Source organism: Amphibalanus amphitrite, unplaced genomic scaffold (assembly GCF_019059575.1).
Source record: "Amphibalanus amphitrite isolate SeventyFive unplaced genomic scaffold, NRLGWU_Aamphi_draft 000779F_arrow, whole genome shotgun sequence".
Lineage (NCBI taxonomy): Eukaryota > Metazoa > Arthropoda > Thecostraca > Balanomorpha > Balanidae > Amphibalanus > Amphibalanus amphitrite.
This window is the reverse complement of record NW_024882273.1, coordinates 284,302-302,968: the sequence shown is the minus strand read 5'-3', so window position 1 is coordinate 302,968 and position 18,667 is coordinate 284,302. Positions and strand designations below refer to the sequence as shown.

The 18,667-nt window shown below is 49.2% G+C and overlaps 1 long non-coding RNA gene across 1 annotated transcript in view; it reads right to left on the bottom strand.

The window, feature by feature from the left end:
• Positions 1–391: 391 nt before the first annotated feature.
• The window catches only part of LOC122366028, a 57,432-nt gene continuing 39,156 nt past the window's right edge, over positions 392–18,667 (bottom strand). The window contains exon 5 of the long non-coding RNA XR_006253823.1: positions 392–764. This is a non-coding gene — a long non-coding RNA (uncharacterized LOC122366028). The remainder of the gene's footprint in view (positions 765–18,667) is intronic.

Genomic DNA, 18,667 nt, shown 5'->3' with positions numbered 1-18,667 from the left:
GAGTTTTGACGGTGTGGTTTGTGCACTGCGTTTCGCTTCAGCATTGAGAAAATGTCTTCAGTATTACGGCTGGTGATACTGCCTATCGGCGTTGAATGATGTTTGACACCAATAGGACATAAATTAGCAGGTAGTGCGAATTTATTATTAGCAGATTTATTAGCGAGATTATTAGCAGATTTATTAGCGGATTTATTATTTATTTTATTAGCAGGTAGTGCGGAACTATGTATAGACGTGCGGATAGTGAGTGACGCCATCTGGACCGATGCTGGAGATGGTAGCGCCACCTGCCGCCACTTAACTGCTCGCTACTTGTAACAGTGCCTGGCTGGTGCTTTGTGTTGATTGTTTGAAGCGTAGTGTAGTACCTTATGACACATAATATAAGGTCACTTTGCAAAATGTGAGGAGCATGGACGAATTAATTTGTGAGACATTGACGCCTTAGTAATACATAATTGTTCCCAACACAAGCTATGCATTAGATTTTAATGTAATTGCTCAACTTCCCATAATAACACCAGAGGCGCTAGTGCCGCGCGCCGCTAGCCTATAATCGTGCAGCGATTGGTCAGCCGACTGTGAGCCAGGACGTCACAGCCTGTAACGTCATCTCGGCGAAGCTTGCGCCAATCATAAACCTTAGGTATGGGCAGTTCCACACTTAGGAAAATCGCGAGCCGGCCGACACTCAGCAGCGGCAGTCTCGCTGCCCGCCGTCGGCGCCTGTCTCCAGCGGCGGCGACTGCGGCACAGCGCACCTGAAACAGAGCGGCCCAAACAGAACGGCTCAAACAGAGCGGCTCAAACAAAGCGCTGGCCATGGGCGCAGTAGCGCAGCCAGAGGGGGAGGTGCGAAACACATTAAATTTCGCCCCCGTTTCTGACATAAAATTTAGACATAGAATTTCAGACATAAAATATACAAAAAATTCCACCCCGCGTTTGTGCTAAACGCGAGACGGAGGTCGCACCAACCCCCCTGGTGCCGTCGAGGGACTCAAAATGGCCTGCGCCGGCGACAGGGGGACAGGGGCGACAGGTAGGTACGGAGTGGTAGTGACACAGGAGGCATCGTCCCCTATGAAACCTTTGGAGAAGGGGCAAAGGGGTACATTTTTGCCCCTCCATAATATGTGCCATTGACATGGGAATACAGCTTGTCCAACAGTGCCTTTTAACCATTGGGGGGGGGGGGGGGCTATTTATAGCCCCCCTCCCGTTTTTCTGCAATAACTTCCAAACCGCTTGACGTATCGACGCCAAACTTTCAGTACCTTCGGCTGCATCAATTTGACACCTTGTGTCAAACTATGAACTTCGTACCTACCATAGGTCAGCCGGAAATGTCGTCAGAGTGACGTCATGTTCGGCCGATTTCGACGCAAAACATTGAACCACGGCAATCACTCCCAAGCGCTCAGTTTTTAAGCTAGATCCAATTTCTTTGCATGAGAGGACTCAGAATAGACTGCGCTATCAAACTGCTATCTCGGATTTTCGAAATTCTGAAAATTTCGCAAATTTTATATAATAAAATTCAAAATTTATATTCTTACATTTTTTTTCAAAACATTTTGGACTTTTCGAAAAAACCGGAATATATGTGATAGAACGCATTATTATGACTAACTCTAGCAAGTTTTAGCTAAATATCTTCAAAAATGGCCAAGTTATACGCATTATTGCAAAAAATTAACAATTATTAGTTTTTCAAATCAATTTTTCAGCACAACTTTGACATCGTACGCCAATATAAATAGCACCATCGTGTTCCTGAGCTCAAACTGCATCCAATGGACACCTTTTTTGTTGAAAAATTTTAACTTCAAAATTTGACCTTTTTTGACCTGAAAGTGACCTGACCTAAGCTAAATTTGACTCAAAATGACCTCGAATGACACAGACGACATCAAATTCGAAATTTTTGGCCTAAATGGACCATAAAACATGTGTCACGTGCCCGACGGATGATATAATATTTTCGTGACCTGTGATGACCTGACCTTGACCTGAAAATCAAAGTACAAGTTCGGTACCCTCAGAGTATCTAGAGCATCTGTTCACGAGTGTGTGAACCAAAAATGAGCCTGATCTGAGTTGTAAGACGGCGGCCAGAGCCCAAAACGTGAAGAAGCCAAAATGCTAATAATTTTTACTTTGACATGACCTGTGACGTCATCGGTGACCTCGAGGTCAATGAAATTAGGTTTCGCTCGACAGTTTTTCCGGGGCTATCAGACGCCGTTTGAATTTTGACGATCGGCCCAGTAGTTTCGGAGTTAGGAGGGGGGCTATGAATAGCCCCCCCCCCCCCCCCAGTAGGGCGTGTTATACGCAGACCCAGTTTGGTGCCCACGTCCCCTTCCTTCAAGGACCTGAGCAAGGAAGGCGGGGGGGTCATAGGGGCCATGCCCCCCTTGGAGCCCAAAAGGGTCCCCATCACGCCAAACCTGGGGCCCCTGGCTGGCTGACACAGTAGGCACTTGGCGACACAAAGGCCCCTGCATCAGATCCTTTGATGCAGCTGCAGAACCATAATTTGGCCAAAGGAGCCACAATTTAGAGCCGTTTCGAAACCAGGGGGTCCAACGGTGTGTGCAGAAAATCAAAGTGCATGCAGCCTTTATTGTAGTTCTGAAGAAGGGCCCACTGTTAGTCTAAAGGAACCGTTATTTGCATGAGGGGCCCTTTTTGGACCAAGAGGGCATTCTGTCGGTCTGAGGGGCTCCCCATCGGCCTGAGAGGCCCGTTGTTTGTCCGAGGGGGCCTATATCAACTGGAGGGATTTTTTCCACACCTGAGGAGGTCCTCTATCGACATGACATATCGATGACGTATCGACACTCTATCTCTGTCAGTCTCAGGGGCCCTGGAGAGGCCCTGCGCTGTTCTGAGGGGCCCCTGCCGGCCTATGGGTACCTCGATCGACCTGAGAGAGCCCTCTGTTCACCTGAAGGGCCCGCTGGTGATCTGTTGCTTTCCTACTGTTGGTCTGACCCTTTTGTCGGTTTGAGGGATCTCAGATCGGATCGGATCCACTGTCGATCTGAGGTGCCCCTATCGGTTTGAGGAGGACCTCAAATGACCTAAATGGCCCTTTAGTTTGTCTGAGATGGCCCTCCGTCGGTCTGACAGGGCCCTCTGAAAGTGCAAGCTCTTTTGTCGGTCTGAGTGGCCCTTAGACGGCTTACATGACCCTCAGACAGCTTATGAGGCTCTCATGGGCTATAGGGTCCTTTGACGGTCTGAAGGACCTACGGGCCCTCAGTCAGCCCTCAGAACCGGCTGAGCGACTCTACACTGTAAGACAAGTTTAGCTCCCTTTGCGCTAAACCGGTGCTACTGGGGTGCTATTCACATGTTAAACAAATTGATGCTTAAAATAAACAGAATTTTCTAGAGCAGATGCTAAATATAGCACCACATGCTTTATATAAGCATGCTTCGGTAAATGGATTAGTGATGTCAATTTCAGAAATTTTGGAAACCGATACCAAACCGATACCGACCAAAACCACTGAGTGTATACCGAAACCGAACCGATTTTAGAAATAGGGGAAAATACCGACTAGGTACCGAATTCAGGGAATTATCAAACAAATGCTTCAAACTTTCTCAAAACATATGATAAGCATTGAAAGGAAATAATTTAAAATAGGGCAACAAAAACAAGTCAGGGAGTCTCTAAATTATTTGCACTGCAAAAAAAAAATAACTGTATTGCGTAACTATTAACAAATAATCAGGTCCAAGGCCATCTATAGAAGGTACGTAGAGCAAAATAAAGACCACTATAAGACTTCCCGTGACGAGATGCATCGAATCGATACCCATTTTATGCAAAAAATATCAACTTTGAAATTTGACCTAATTTGACCTGACCTTGACCTGACCTTCACCAAAAAGTGACCTAGGCTGACCCCAAAGGCTGCCTAACCCACATAATCGCCATGTCATGTATGTATGCCATGTATGCCATGTATATGTTACAGGCCGTATGAAAACTCAGTCCGTTTGCAAACGGCCTGGTCCGATTCAGGCCGTTTGAAAACGGCCTGGACAGCCCAGTCAGTATGCAAACGGACTGAAAAGTCAGACCGTTTGAATACGGGCTGAAATTTCAGGCTGTATGCAAACCGCCTGAAATTTCAGGCCGTTTGGAAACCGTCTAGGCCGTATGACAACTTTCGAGACACCAGGCCGTTTGCAAACGGTCTAGGCACTTTGGAAACAATCTGGTCTGCATGAAGTTATAGCTGGACAATGTTGAGTTTGTTGAAGCACGACCGTTTCATGACATTACATGGCACCATGAAATCCTGGTCAGGAAGAGATTAGCAGAACTGAGGCCCGGCCCGTAGAGCGCCCGGTCGACCCGGGCTTCCCCCGGAAGTTTCGCCTTCCACCGCAATGGTCAAGTATTGCCGGCGTACGCCACCGGCCAGCCGCCGGCGGTCGACCGGGCGCGGTGAGGACCGGGATATGATGAAGTTTTCATATAACACTATCATAACCCCTACCTAAATTTGTCTTGGTTCTACCCCGACTAAACCCTCTATCGTTTATCCCTCGTCCGTACTGGTGTTTTTCCAGCCGCGAACGTATATGGGGTGGGGGTGGGGGGGGGGGGGGGTCCGTTGGACCCCCCCTTGCCGTTTCGCCCCTGATTGAGCTAGAGCTTCGCGGAAAAAACGAGCGTGCTGCCCGTGACGCGAGGAAGCTGATGATACCCAATGATACCCAATGATGATGATACCCAAAGGTCCTAGGTCATCGGTTGACCTTCCAGGTCAGGTTAATGACCCAAAAGTCGGGAAAATCGTGGCCTGTTAGACAGGCATCGGTAGGATTGTGATTGCAGGATTGCAAAATCCTGATTGCATTCCTTTTTGGTGGATTGCACCTGGATTTGAAATCCATTCCAAAAAACAGGATTTGATTGCGGATTGGATTGCATCATACTTCCAATTTTTGCAATCCAATCCGGATTGCAATCCTTTCCTGGGGCAATTAGTCATGTCTGATATTTTCCCGATCTTAACCCGCGCCCAAGTGTGGGGGGGTGTTTGAACACCCCCCTGCGATTTTTCGCAGATATCTCAAAAACGGCGGCGCGGAGCGCCGCCGTTTTTAATACACCTTATCATGCATCAATTCTACACAGGTTGTGAAAATTTCAGACCAAGGTCATTCAAGGTCAGGTCACCAGGTCACTTGAAGTAACCTCACCTCATAAAAAGTTTCAATGTCTGCCATAGCTACACCGAGTGACTGATCGCTTTGAAACTTACAGCGATTGATGAGGGTAACAGTATCTATAAAATGTATATCTCAGAATTTTGATATCGGTGACCTAAGGTCAGGTCAATTTTGCGGCCTCCCCATTATAAGTCAATGGGAGAAAATTGAAAAGCGTCTGTTTTGCACGAACGCTATTCTAGACACTCTCAAACATCGAGATGTAGGTAAAATTGACACACTGAACCGGAAAATGGCAACTGTGACCCCTCGTTATGTCCCCGAGGTCATCTCAGGTCACGAACAGAATCTAACAGTTTTTCGCTAATAACTTCTGATAGAGGCGTGCTAGAGCGCTTCAACCGCCTTAGATGTGTTCAGCTCGACGTTGCGGATCGACTGATATGCAACATGACCTTTTCCGGTCAGGTCATGACCTTGACCTGAGGTCAAATTTTTAAGTTGACCTTTCAAGGTTAACTTATATTTCATTCGACGCGTCTCTACGAGAGGAACACGATGCTGGCAAAAATAATAACATGGCTCTTTTGAGTCAAAAGTTATCGCCGAAAAACCGATTTTCGTAAAAACGGCTATTTTTGGAGCTTTGCCCTCTGGAGGCTAAACCGTTGACCTGAGGTCAAATCTGAGACCATTACTCAGAAAGGTCTGTAAAAGGGCTATCGAATGCGCTTTTCCGCGGCGCTGTAGCTCTATCGGTTCCCGAGATAGCCGTTGGCAGTTTCCAAAATGTTGAAATAGTCAACATTTTACCTTTGGTGACCTCTGGTGACCTGACCTTTGACCTGACCCAAAAAATGACCGAAGTGTTTTCGTCCTTATTTTGGACGTTCTTTCGATTGCCGCTTACCGCGTGTCGCTACGTGGCCCAGGAGCCGAGTTAGAAGGGGGGTGTTCAAACACTCCCCCACACCAGGTCGTGGAAAATCCAGACTGACACTGGGGCGCGGGTTAATAGGCCTAGAATGATGTGCAGCCGCTAAGTTGTGCAATGTGCATCGACGGAACTAACTAGAATACTGCCGGTTGCCATAGACACAAATTATCCCAGTCTCAAGGCAAAGTTGGCGCTGCGCTGCTTGCATGACAACACGGGGCCGGGCGAGAGGCGAGAACTAACTACGCCACGTTAAATGGCGGATCCAGAGAGAGACAGAGGGGGGGGGGGGGGGGCATAGAGAAAAGTGAAGAAGGTGCGTACCTATTTGCCCATATTTCCATACACTATGGAACATGTCGAGGTGAGAATAGGTAAGCCCCTGGTTTAAGAAAACAAGACCGCCATTTAATGACGTACACGGACCGCTTTCTTTGTGCGCCCCTGGCCGCTGCCGTCCACCCGCGTTTCAAGCTGACGTGGACGGATGATGAAGTGGTTCGGACGCGTGCCAAGCGGCTCCTACAGGACGGTATTTCACAGATTCAGCTCATGGAAGTGGAAGAAGCAGCTGGTGAAACCCAGGGTGATGCTGATGTGGACGATCCTGATGTGGACTTATTCTTTCCACGACCATGCTCATCCACGCGTGAGTCTGTGGAGGAGGTTGTTGATACGCACCTCCACGGACGCGGCAGTGCCCTCCGAGATCTCCACGAAACTGTGGAGAAACTGTTCCGCAAGGTAAACACCACGCTCCCATCCTCCGCCGCAGTGGAGCGCCTGTTTTCGCACGGAGCAGGAATATTCAAGAAGAACCGGTATAGGCTGAATGACGACACATTCGAGATGCAGCTGATGCTGAAGCTCAACACAACGTAGTGTGGTCGGCAGTGGTCGGAGAGGACAGCCAGAGATAGTTGACTTGCAGTTATAGCCAAGTGTGTCAAATACATTCACGATTTGACGAAATGTGTTTTGGTGTTTGATTAGTGCTTTGAAATGGTTTGTTGCGGTTGAAAATTATGAGATCGGCTTCATCGGCTTAATGTACTTTGCTATCAAGGGCTTTACATCGAAACTTGAAATATTTAAACGCTTTTAATTTAAACGCTCAAAATAATATACGCTGATGAACTACATAGGAAGGGCAAAATTACGTTTTTGAGGGCGAGTTTTAACCCGCGCCCTGATGGGGGGCCATTTTGGCCCCCCCTGTGGTTTTTCTTAAATAGCGAGAAAACGGCGGCGCGCTGCGCCGCCAAATTTTGGGTACCTTACCGGGAATCAATTTGACACCTTCACACAAAATTTCAAGTCACAGTTCACCTCGGGTCAGGAGCTATTGAGGTCAAACTGAGGTCATGTTCGAGTAAAAATGAGCAAAAAACATGACATCTTGAAACGCTCACCAATTCTACAGTTAAGAAGCAATTTTAAAGTTCTTTATGTGGTTGTGTAGAGAAAAGACGGCGCTACAAAACTGCTTTCTCGGAGTTTTGAAATTTTGGGTTTTGGACCCCCAAAAATTAAAAAATTGTTTTTTTTAGAAAAACTCTAAAAATTTCCAATTTTTTTCGAATTTCGAAAAATCCGGAATATATGTGGTAGTCCCTATGCTCTCCGATATACATACCAAATTTCAGATCGATAGCTCTTTTTTTGGCCAAGTTATAGCGAAAAAACTATTTTTGAACTCAATGTGTAGCAATTCTAGACCACGTAGCGCAAAACGGAGACCACCATTAAACTCCCCGTGACGAGCTGCATCGAATCGATACCCATTTTATGCAAAAATATCATTTTTGAAATTTGACCTCATTTGACCTGACCTTGACCTGACCTTGACCTGACCTTAACCAAAACATAATCTGAACCGACCCCAAGGGCTGTCTATCCCACATAATCGCATTTGGCATATAAAATGGACCATAAAACATGCATCACATGATATTTTTAATTTGTGACCCTCAGTGACCTGACCTCTGTGACCTGACCTGGTATCAGTGACCTCAAATAGCAAAATATGTGTTTGACGAACATTTCCCCATCGATGATTTTCAATGAAATGCATTTTACTCGATTTTACAACGCATTTCTTGAAATGCCTGTAAACGGTGAAAATTCGACCTTTGACCTGACCTGTGACGTCATCGGTTTCACCTAGGTCAATGAAATTCGGTCACAAGGTAGTTCCTCATTGGGGCTATCCAACGCCGTTTGCCGCTTGTCGCTATGTTGCGTGGTTCTCGAGATCTTAGGGGGGGCAAAATGCCCCCCCCCATCAGACCGCGTTGCTCGGCAGACCCCATCAGGACGCGGGTTAAAAATATAAAACACTGGTTGGGTAGAGGTTTAAATGTGGGGGTGTTTGAGGCAAAAAATATTTCCCATAAAATACCTGTGCCTTAGATAGGAATTACTCGCAAGACTAGGTACTAGAAATGGGTGATTTGGGGATGGAGGCACGGCCCTATGCACCCCTCCCTCCCTCCCCCAGATCCACTAGTGCACATAATAATACAACAGGATTGCAAAAAAGGATTGCGGATTTGATCACAATCCAAGTGAAAAAAGGGGATTGCGGGTAGGAATGCAATCCACTTCGGCACTAGGAATGTGGATTGGGAATGCAATCCTTTCAAAAAGGATTTTACCGATGCCTGCTGTTAGAACGTCGTAAAGGGTGGCTGCTATGGGTTTTTTTCGGGGATGCTGATCACGAATATCATGTTAGTTATGATCATAGATGATGTCTTCATGCATTAAGCCAGGTCGGTTCAGGTCAGGTCAGGTCAATCAGTAAGGGTTTTGCCGGGTATTCGTAGTAGATGGCAACCGCCTCTGACAGCCTCGTAACATGTTACGAAGGCACTAAAACTACTTCGTAAATGTTCAGATGGTTGCTAAACTCGAATTCAGCTCCAAAAAACTAGCCTAGAAACATGTAAAACTCGAAAAAGGTCAATGACCTGACCTGACCTTCCGGTGACCTTGACTCCCGCCCTAATGCATGGGAGCAGCATCATATCCCATGTTTGAACGCTTGAAACCACGAAAAGACTGCAAACGCGCGGCTAAAGCCCGCGCCCCGTAGGGGGAGGGCCGAAACGGCCCCCCTGTCCTTTTCCGTCGATATCTCCTAAACGGCTGAAGATATCGCCACAAACATTCAGGACCCCTCCGGGCATCAATTCTACACATTGTGACCAGGCGCGCACACAAGATTTTTGAATGGGGGGGGGGCACGACCTTCGAACTGGGCCGTTTCGGCCTATAGCATCTAATTTATTACGTAAAACATTTCATTAATAAACATTTTTGCAAGTCCCTCAGAAATCAGCCCCGGGCAGCGACTGATTGCCGGCCGGCCGACCGGCCCCGGGTGGCTAGAAGCAGGGGCCGGTCACTGTTTGGCCCGGATGTGTAGGAGCGGGAGCAGCACTCCTTTTTCACGTATATTAGATGGCATGTTTTGCGCTATAACTTTATGTTTTGATTAAATTGGTTTTACGGATTCATTATGCTGGGTTAAAAATCGTTTTATTGGTAGTATTTGGGTCCTTACCCATACCCTACCTGCCCATACCCTATCCTGCCCATACCCAACTTCTATCCTATCCTACCCATCACCTAACCATACTCTGCCCTGCCCATACCCTGCCCTGCCCATACTCTAACACTGCCATTACCCTACCCTGCCCATACCCTACCCGGGCCATACCCAACTTCTACCCTATCCTACCAGTCACCTAACCATACCCTACCCTGCCCATACCTACTCTGCCCATACACTATTTAGGCCATTACCCTACCCTGCCAATACCCTACCCGGCCCATACCCAACTTCTACCCTATCCTACCAGTCACCTAACCATACCCTACCCTGCCCATACCTACTCTGCCCATACACTATTTAGTACTCATACCCTAGATGGCCAGCTTTCGGTATATTGATCTGAGAGTAAGAAAGAATGCTTTGTTGCTGAGTCGATCCCTAACGGTACGCCAGCTCGTTAAAATGTAACATTCGCATCCCTCTCGGCGGTTGCCGGCTGGCCGAATGCTACCTAGGGACGAATTCGGGCGAAAAACTTTGTAGCTGACCAGCCGCGAACCATCCGCCGTCGCATGTTGAGACTGGCATCTTATCCACTCGGCCGCGCTGTCAGCGGGAGAGGGGCGAGTATTAGACGAATATAAAGCACACGGTAATATTACCGCGCCGCGCTGGCCGCGTTCAAGCCCGGCCGCCGCTCAACCGGTAAAAATGCGTCGAAAACGATGTAATCATTGCTCTGTTTCTTAGAACCCTTGATGACTTTTTGAAAATATTTTGGGTGGATATTGATCAGAAAAGAGTGTTCTTTCGATCTGGGGTAGATTTATAGCCATAAGTCGACGTTATCAATACATTATGACGGTGCAAAGGTGAGCATGAACGTAACACGTCAAACCCTCAATTTGTAAGCGTTTAATTATGAAGATGTGCGAGTGAATGGGCAAAAATATATATTTTCTGAACAGTTCAGATCCTCTTGTAGTCCGCAAAATGCATCCCGTGTCATTCCAATGCATCGTTTTCAAATGCCAACGTTTTTCCTGAAATGTGTAAAAAATGCCCGTTTTCTCGAGATTAGAGGCTATTTCTTTGCACGTGGTACATACCTAAGAAAAAAACTTATTGCATACGATAGACCAATCTCTTCTGTATCCATCAGTGAAAACCGCATGTGGCTGCGACTTACGGTTGCCGAGATATAAGCTCGGGAAAGGAGCGCTGCAGGCCCGATTTTCGCCCGTTGGCGGTTTTCGCCGGCCACGTGTTAAGCCTATGGGAGCACCCTTTTGCACGTGCCGACGGCGCACCCCTGGTCCGATCACGCCCAAATTTGAATACAAAGGCCGCCCACGCCCACAGATTTGGCATGCCAAATTTCACGCCGATACGCGGCGCCTTTCAGGCGCAATAAGACACATAAGTCATGACGGATTACGCACGCACGCACGCACGGACAACTTATAATTCATAATATAGACTAGATGGCATGTTTTGCGCTATAACTTTATGTTTTGATTAAATTGGTTTTACGGATGCATTATGCTGGGTTAAAAATCGTTTTATTGGTATTATTTGGGTCCCTAGCCATACCCTACCTGCCCATACCCTACCCTGCCCATGCCCAACTTCTATCCTATCCTACCCATCACCTAACCATACTCTGCCCTGCCCATACCCTGCCCTGCCCATACTCTAACCCTGCCCATACCCTACCCTGCCCATACCCTACCCTGCCCATACCCTACCCGGCCCATACCCAACTTCTACCCTATCCTACCCGTCCTTACCCTGCCCATACCTACTCTGCCCATACACTATTTAGTACTCATACCCTAGATGGCCAGCTTTCAGTATATTGATGAGAGTAAGAATGCTTTGTTGCTGAGTCGATCCCTAACGGTACGCCAGCACGTTAAAATGTAACATTCGCATCCCTCTCGGCGGTTGCCGGCTGGCCGAATGCTACCTAGGGACGAATTCGGGCGAAAAACTTCGAAGCTGTCCAGCCGCGAACCATCCGCCTTCGGATTATGAGACAGGTATCTTATCCACTCGGCCGCGCTGTCAGCGGCAGAGGGGCGAGTATTAGACGAATATAAAGCACACGGTAATATTACCGCGCCCTGGCCGCGTTCAAGCCCGGCCGCCGCTCAACCGGTAAAAATGCGTCGAAAACGGTACAATGATTGCTCTGTTTCTAAGAGCCCTTGATGACTTTTTGAAAATACTTTGGGTGGATATTGATCAGAAAAGAGTGCTCTTTCAATATATTAAGGACTTTTAGCCATAAGTCTACGTTATCAATATATTATGATGTTGTAAAGGTAAGCGTGCCTGTTTCACGTAAAACTCGCAATTTGTAAGCGTTTAATTATAAAGATGTGCGAGTGAATGGCCAAAAATATATATATTCTGAAGAGGCCAGATCCTCTTTTAGTCCGTGAAATGCACCCCGTGTCATTCGAGTGCATCGTTTTCAAATGCCAACGTTTTTCCTGAAATATGTAAAAAATGCCCGTTTTCTCGAGATTAGAGGCTATTTCTTTGCACGTGGTACATACCTAAGAAAAAAACTTATTGCATACGATAGGCCCATCTCTTCTGTATCCATCAGTAAAAACCGCATGTCGCTGCGACTTACGGTTACCGAGATATAAGCTCGGGAAAGGAGCGCTGCAGGCCCGGTTTTCGCCCGTTGGCGGTTTTCGCCGGCCACGTGTTAAGCCTATGGGAGCACCCTTTTGCACGTGCCGACGGCGCACCCCTGGGCCGATCACCTTCAAATTTTAATACAAAGGTCGCCTCAACCCATCAATTCGGCATGCCAAATTTCACGTCGCTACGTGCCGCCGTTCCGACGCAATAAGACACATAAGGCATGACGGATTACGCACGGACATGTTATAATTCATAATATAGACTAGAATATGGTAGCGCTTATGGTTGGCAGTCATGACGCGCACGTGACATTCATTTCTTAAATTTCTTAAATAACAGGTTTTAGGGGCCGATTAGTGGGCAAATACATTCAATTAGCTGTTAATAATAGATTATACAAACATTCAAAAATCTACATCACTCAATTCTAGCCAAAATCACGCGGTGCTCCCAAGATTCGAACTCACGACCCTCGGATCCGTAGCCCGATTCGCTACCGACTGCGCCACCGAGGACCGCGCGCCGACCATCGGAGAGTCGGATCGCGGGTGCTGGCATGCAGAGAAATCTTTACCCTGTACGCCGTAGAAGATCGGCTGGGTTTCGTGAAAAATGGTAGAGGAATTGTCGAAAGAAAATTCATCGATCTATCATTTGAGACTAAGAACCATTGATTCCTTCAAAGGTTGACCGAGATATCGCTCGCCGAAAACAGGCCATTTAACATGTAAACCCTATGGGCTGGTAGGAAATGTACGCCGTGGAGCAGCAGTGCTACCAACTAACTTCGGCGGGGGCCGGGCCTGCCTGCCGAAGCCACCGATCCGGTTTCGTCGAAAAATACCTGTAACGTTAACAAAACACGGTCGTATGTTTGAGTCATTTTCACGAGAGTTTATTGACTTTTCGATAATATTTTGGGTGGATATTGGTCAGAAAAGAATGCTCTTTCCGAATATGTAGGTTTCATAGCCATTGGTCAGCGTTTTCAATACGTTTTGATGTTGTAAAGGACATCGCGCTTCGCGCGAAATACATTTTCAAATAAAAGTTTCATTCTTAAGGAAATGGTACGGATCATCACTTTTTATCTGCTTTCCACTGATTACACGTACATTTGTCTACAAAATGGCACAAAATTCATTTCATTCGGTCAAACCGTTTTCCAGCGGCATCGATTTTCCCGTCACAATGCACGAAATCGGTCATTTTTCACAACCGGGGGTGCTGTCTTGCACGTGACGCGTGCTATACCATGAAACCATATCAATACGCTAGTTCCATCTCTCCTCTATCCAGTGGTGGCAACCGCTTCTCGCTGCGGCCCCCCGTTGCAGAGTTATTAGCGCGGGGAGCAAGCAGTGTCGGCCCGATTTCGTCCGATGTCCATTTTGGCCGTTTCCTGTGTTAACCCTATGGCGCACGCGAGCGCGTGCTGACGGCGCACCCCTGGGCCGATCACCCCCAAAATTTAATACAAAGGCCGCCCACGCCCACAGATTCGGCATGCCAAATTTCACGTCGCTACGCGGCGCCTTTCAGGCGCAATAAGACACATAAGACATGACACACGGATGGATGGAGAACGCACGGACGACTTATAATTCATAATATAGATTCGCGTATTTTTTTTAGGCACATCGACATGAAATGTCATGATATCTGGTACGATGCGGGATCACAGACTAGTTAGAGATCCAGCTTATAACTTATATTTAATGTTTAACCGATGAATCAAATCAACAGGACTATGTACGATGCATGTCGGACACGTACCCAGAATTTCGCCCAAGAGGGGGTCACCTGCTGGTCACCTGACCCCGGGCCCGCGAGTCACCCGGGGGGGGGGGGGGCGGGGTCAGCTCAAGCAAGGATGTATCCAGGACCTTTCGATGGGAGGAGGGAGGCACGGTGGGTCCAGTCTCACTGGCAGACGGGTCTCTTTAAAACGGTCTTTGCATGAGAAAATGTGGAAAATTGGCAAGTAAAAGTATCATTTACGCCCGAGGAGTGTGCCTAATGTACACTAATGCCTAATGTACATGGTATTTTACGAGCGAGCGAAGCGAGCGAGCTCCTCAGAGTCACCGGTGTGTGGCGCGCTCAGAGGTGCCAGTGAAAGGCCGTCAGATGCGCTGGTGTTGGGTCCTCACAGGCGCCGTTGCGGGGTCTTAGGGCTTAGAGACACTAGTGGGGCCATCATTGGCATGTGTGTGGCCCTGCAAAATGGCCTGCAAGTGGAAAGTGGCCCTTCATAGGCTGGCAAGAACACTCAGAGGCTGGTAAGAGGCCCTCAGAGTCACTGGTATGTACGTGGCCCTCACAGGCGCCGATGTGGGGACTCTCAGAGCCGCCGATGTAGGCCCTTAACCCTCGCCCGCACATGCCATTTTCCCATCCTAGAACGCACATGGGGGGGGGGGGTTGCCACCCCCCCCCCCGCGCCATTTCGCTCCTGTTGGAGATAGAGCTTAGCGGTAAAGATCAAAAAGATTCTTTGGGAAGAGACGAATCCAATGATTGAAATCCAAAAATTTTGCCCACCCAGTGAAAAATCCTTAGAGGAGGCCCTGCCAGTTTTACCTTCTCAGGTCAGTCATTGGCCTTCCAGGTCAGGTCAAACTAAAAAATGTTGCTGTTTTGGGTCACCGTTGAATATCAAGTGCGCTGCTTATCATATACCGATAACGATGCCGTTTTCTGGTGCAAAGCCAGCTAGAACCTCTTTGTCACACTACCCGACCAGGTTTTTGCTGCTAAGGTCATTTCGGGTCAAGTTAGGTCAAGGTCAATTATATGTGTTTGTATGTCTGTGTGTGTCTGTGTGTATACTGATGTGTGCACCGATTGGTTATGTGTCCATATTACATGAAATCATGATCTGAGAAGCTTTTACCAAAAATGCAGTCAAAAAAACTTCACAAAAAGTAAATTCCGCTTGCCTAAAACGCAATTATCTTAGATGACCTAGGTTGACCTTGACCTTGACCTTGACATCTGTACATCGTCGAACAACATGTTCCATGATAGGTGGGAGGTAAGACTGGCAAAAAAGGCCGAAATCAAGGTGTCAAAAGCTCACATGGCCCATAGCCAACGCAAGATGTTGAGAATTGGCCATTTGGGTCATGACATGACCTGAAAAACAAGGTCATATCTCCGAAACCAAAAATCACAGAAACTTGAAATTTTCAGTGGACGTCAAGAAAGGATAGAGGAGCAGCTATACGAAAAATCAGCCTTCTAGCTCTAAAAATGTTGAGTGCAGAGCAGAAAGACTACCTGGGGGGGTGGCAACCACCCCCCCCCCATGTGCGGGCGAGGGTTAAGATGAGCTGGTGGGGGTCCCTTGGAGGTGGCGCGAGGGCCTCGCAGTTGCCGTTGTGGGTGCCTTTAGAAACACTGGTGTGGGCCGTGTGTCTATCACAGACGGATGTGGAGCCATACATAGCAGCCAATCCCTCGTTGGCCGTTACTAGGGCCCTGAGCGGCCGGCGAGGTCTCTCTGAAACCGGCATTGGGCCTTTATGAAGATAATTGTGGCTACATAGGAGCCAATAACGTGCCCCCACAAGCCCTGTGGTGTCCTTACGAGTTGAAGTGCGGCCAGCGCGAACCCTCTGCTACCAACTGGCGCCGTAGGGCCCCTCGGTTTCGAAGGAACCCTAAACCCGAGAACGGGCACGTACCCCCTCGCTCCCTTGCTATGTCACTGAATCCAAGTGATCAGGGACCCTTTAGGTAACCAGGGGCGTTTCAGATGACCAGGAGTTTTCAATTGATCAGGGGCCCACCAGGTGACCATGGGCCCCTCTGGTAACCAGGCCTTAAGGGGCCCTCAGATGACCTCAAAGGGTTCTCAGATGGCCTTAAAGGGTCCTCAGATGGCCTCAAGTAACCAGGGACCCCATCAACAACCAGAGCCCCTCAGTAAAGGGGGGCCACTCAGGTAACTGTAGGAGTCCCGCAGATAACGAGGGGCGGCAAGGTTTCTCAGGTCCGTTTTTGAGAAGGCTCTTATTGACTCAGGTGCGAGCCCTTTGCCATCAGCAGAGAGCCCTTTCAAGCCTTTTGAGGGCCGTTTAACGTCTCTTGAGTTCCTATTGAGGCCTTCTAAGGGCCCTTTGAGCAGTCGAGAGGCCTTTGAGGCCTTTTGAGGGCCTCTTGACGTCAGCTGAGGACCGTTGGACGCCAGCTGAGGACCGTTGGACGCCAGCTGAAGACCGTTTTTGGGCCTTCTGATGGCCATTAGACGCCAATGGATGACCCTCTGACACCAACTGGGGCCCTCTGACACCAGCTAAGGGCCCTTTAAGTTTGACGCTAGCTCAGGGACCTCTGACATCAGCTATGGGGCCCTCTGACGCTAGCTAAAGGCCCTTTGACGCTCTTTAAGGCCGTCTGAGGGCCCTTTGAGGTCTTCTAATGGCCCCTTGAGGCTTTTTGAGGGCCGCTTGACGCCAACTGAGGACCGCTGGACTCCCGCTGAGGATCGTTTGAGGCCTTCTGATGGCCATTTGGCGCCAGCTGAGGGCCATCTGGCACCAGATGGGGGCCCTCTGACACCAGCTAAGGACCCTTTAGGGCCTTCGGAGAGCCGTTTGACGCAAGGGCATGGCCCTCTGACGCCAGCTCAGGGACCTTTGACACCCTTTAAGGCCTTCTGACGCCCGTTTGACGTTAGCTGAGGGCCCTTTGAGGCCATCTTAGAGCCCTTTGAGGCCATCTGAGGGCCCCTTAAGGCCATCTGGGGCCCTTCGAGGCAGGGATGCGGAGCCGTGGAAATTTCAGACGGCTCCGGCTCCCGCTCCGGCTCCGGAGAAAAAAATCGGCTCCGGCTCCGGCTCCGGCTCCGGGTGAAATGTTATGGCGGCTCTGGCTCCGTCTCCGGCTCCGAGTAAAATGGCCCGGCTCCGGCGGCTCCGGCTCCGGCGGCTCCGGCTCCGACTCAGTACATCCCCTATGCAATCAATTAAATACGGGTGGAAGAAAAATTGGATTGGTTATACGCGTTACTCTTTGCCATGACCAGCTCACCGCGTCCCCGCGCAAACGCACCTCGGAGAGAACTGGCAGAACAAAGGACTAGGAAGCGATGGCATTGGAAACGCAGTCGCCGCGAATCGGAGTTCACTGAACCATCGTAGGCTGACACCCGTCTCAGCTGCATTGGGGGGGTGGGGGGTGGGGGGTGGGAAGAGACGGTGCTGGGAGTCGCAGTCCACTGCACTGGCTTCAAAACAATGGCCGTCACCTAATGACCGGTCCTCATGTTCTGGGGATGCAGTAGACGTGGGGGGGGGGGGGGAGGAGCAAACAGGAAGTGATTGGGTACTGTGGGATACTGGGGATATTCGGCTTTTTTCATTCACTTGATGGCCCATGACGTACTATTGGTCTCAAGATAAGGGCCCAGGCGACCTGTAGTTTTGATGCGGTGAATACCCTTACCCTCGCCACAACTCGGGCCGAGTGCACCCCTCCTCCCAGCCAGCGCCACCCCCACTCGAGTTGTGGCGAGGGTGAGGGTATTCACCGCATCAAAACTACAGGTCGCCTGGGCCCTTATCTTGAGACCAATAGTACCATATGTTTTACTGCCTTGTACTGTCAAACCGAACTAGGTCAATTATTTTTTCCCTCTTCAAAAAATAAAAAGGAGCCGGAGTCGCCCCCTTTTTTGGCGGCTCCGGCTCCGGCTCCGGCTCCGGGCTATATTGTTTCACGGCTCCGGCTCCGGCTCCGGCTCAGGGCAAAATATGCCGGCTCCGGCGGCTCCGGCTCCGACTCCGGCTCCGGCTCCGCATCCCTGCTTCGAGGCCATCTGAGGCAGGGCTGCGGAGTCGGAGTCGGAGTCGGAGTCGGAGTCGGTCGGAGTCGACAGTTGTGACCGGAGTCGGAGTCGGAGTCGGAGTCGATTTTAGAAACCCGAGCCGGAGTCGGAGTCGGAGTCACCAAAAATCTGTCGACTCCGCAGCCCTGCTAGGTCTGCGGAGTCGGAGTCGGGAGTTGCAGTCGGTCGGAGTCAACAATTCTGCCCGGAGTCGGAGTCGGAGTCGGAGCTGGTTTTTGAAAGCCGGAGTCGGAGTCGGAGTCAGAGTCGCCGAAAATCCATCGACTCCGCAGCCCTGATCTGAGGGCCCTTTGACACCATCTAAGGGCCCTTTGACACCAGATGAGGGCCCTATGACGCTAACTGAGGGCCGTTTGAGGTCATCTGAGGGCCCTTCGAGACCATCTGAGGGCCTTTTGAGACCATCTGAGGGCTCTTTAAGGCCATTTGAGGGCCCTTTGTACACGGGCTT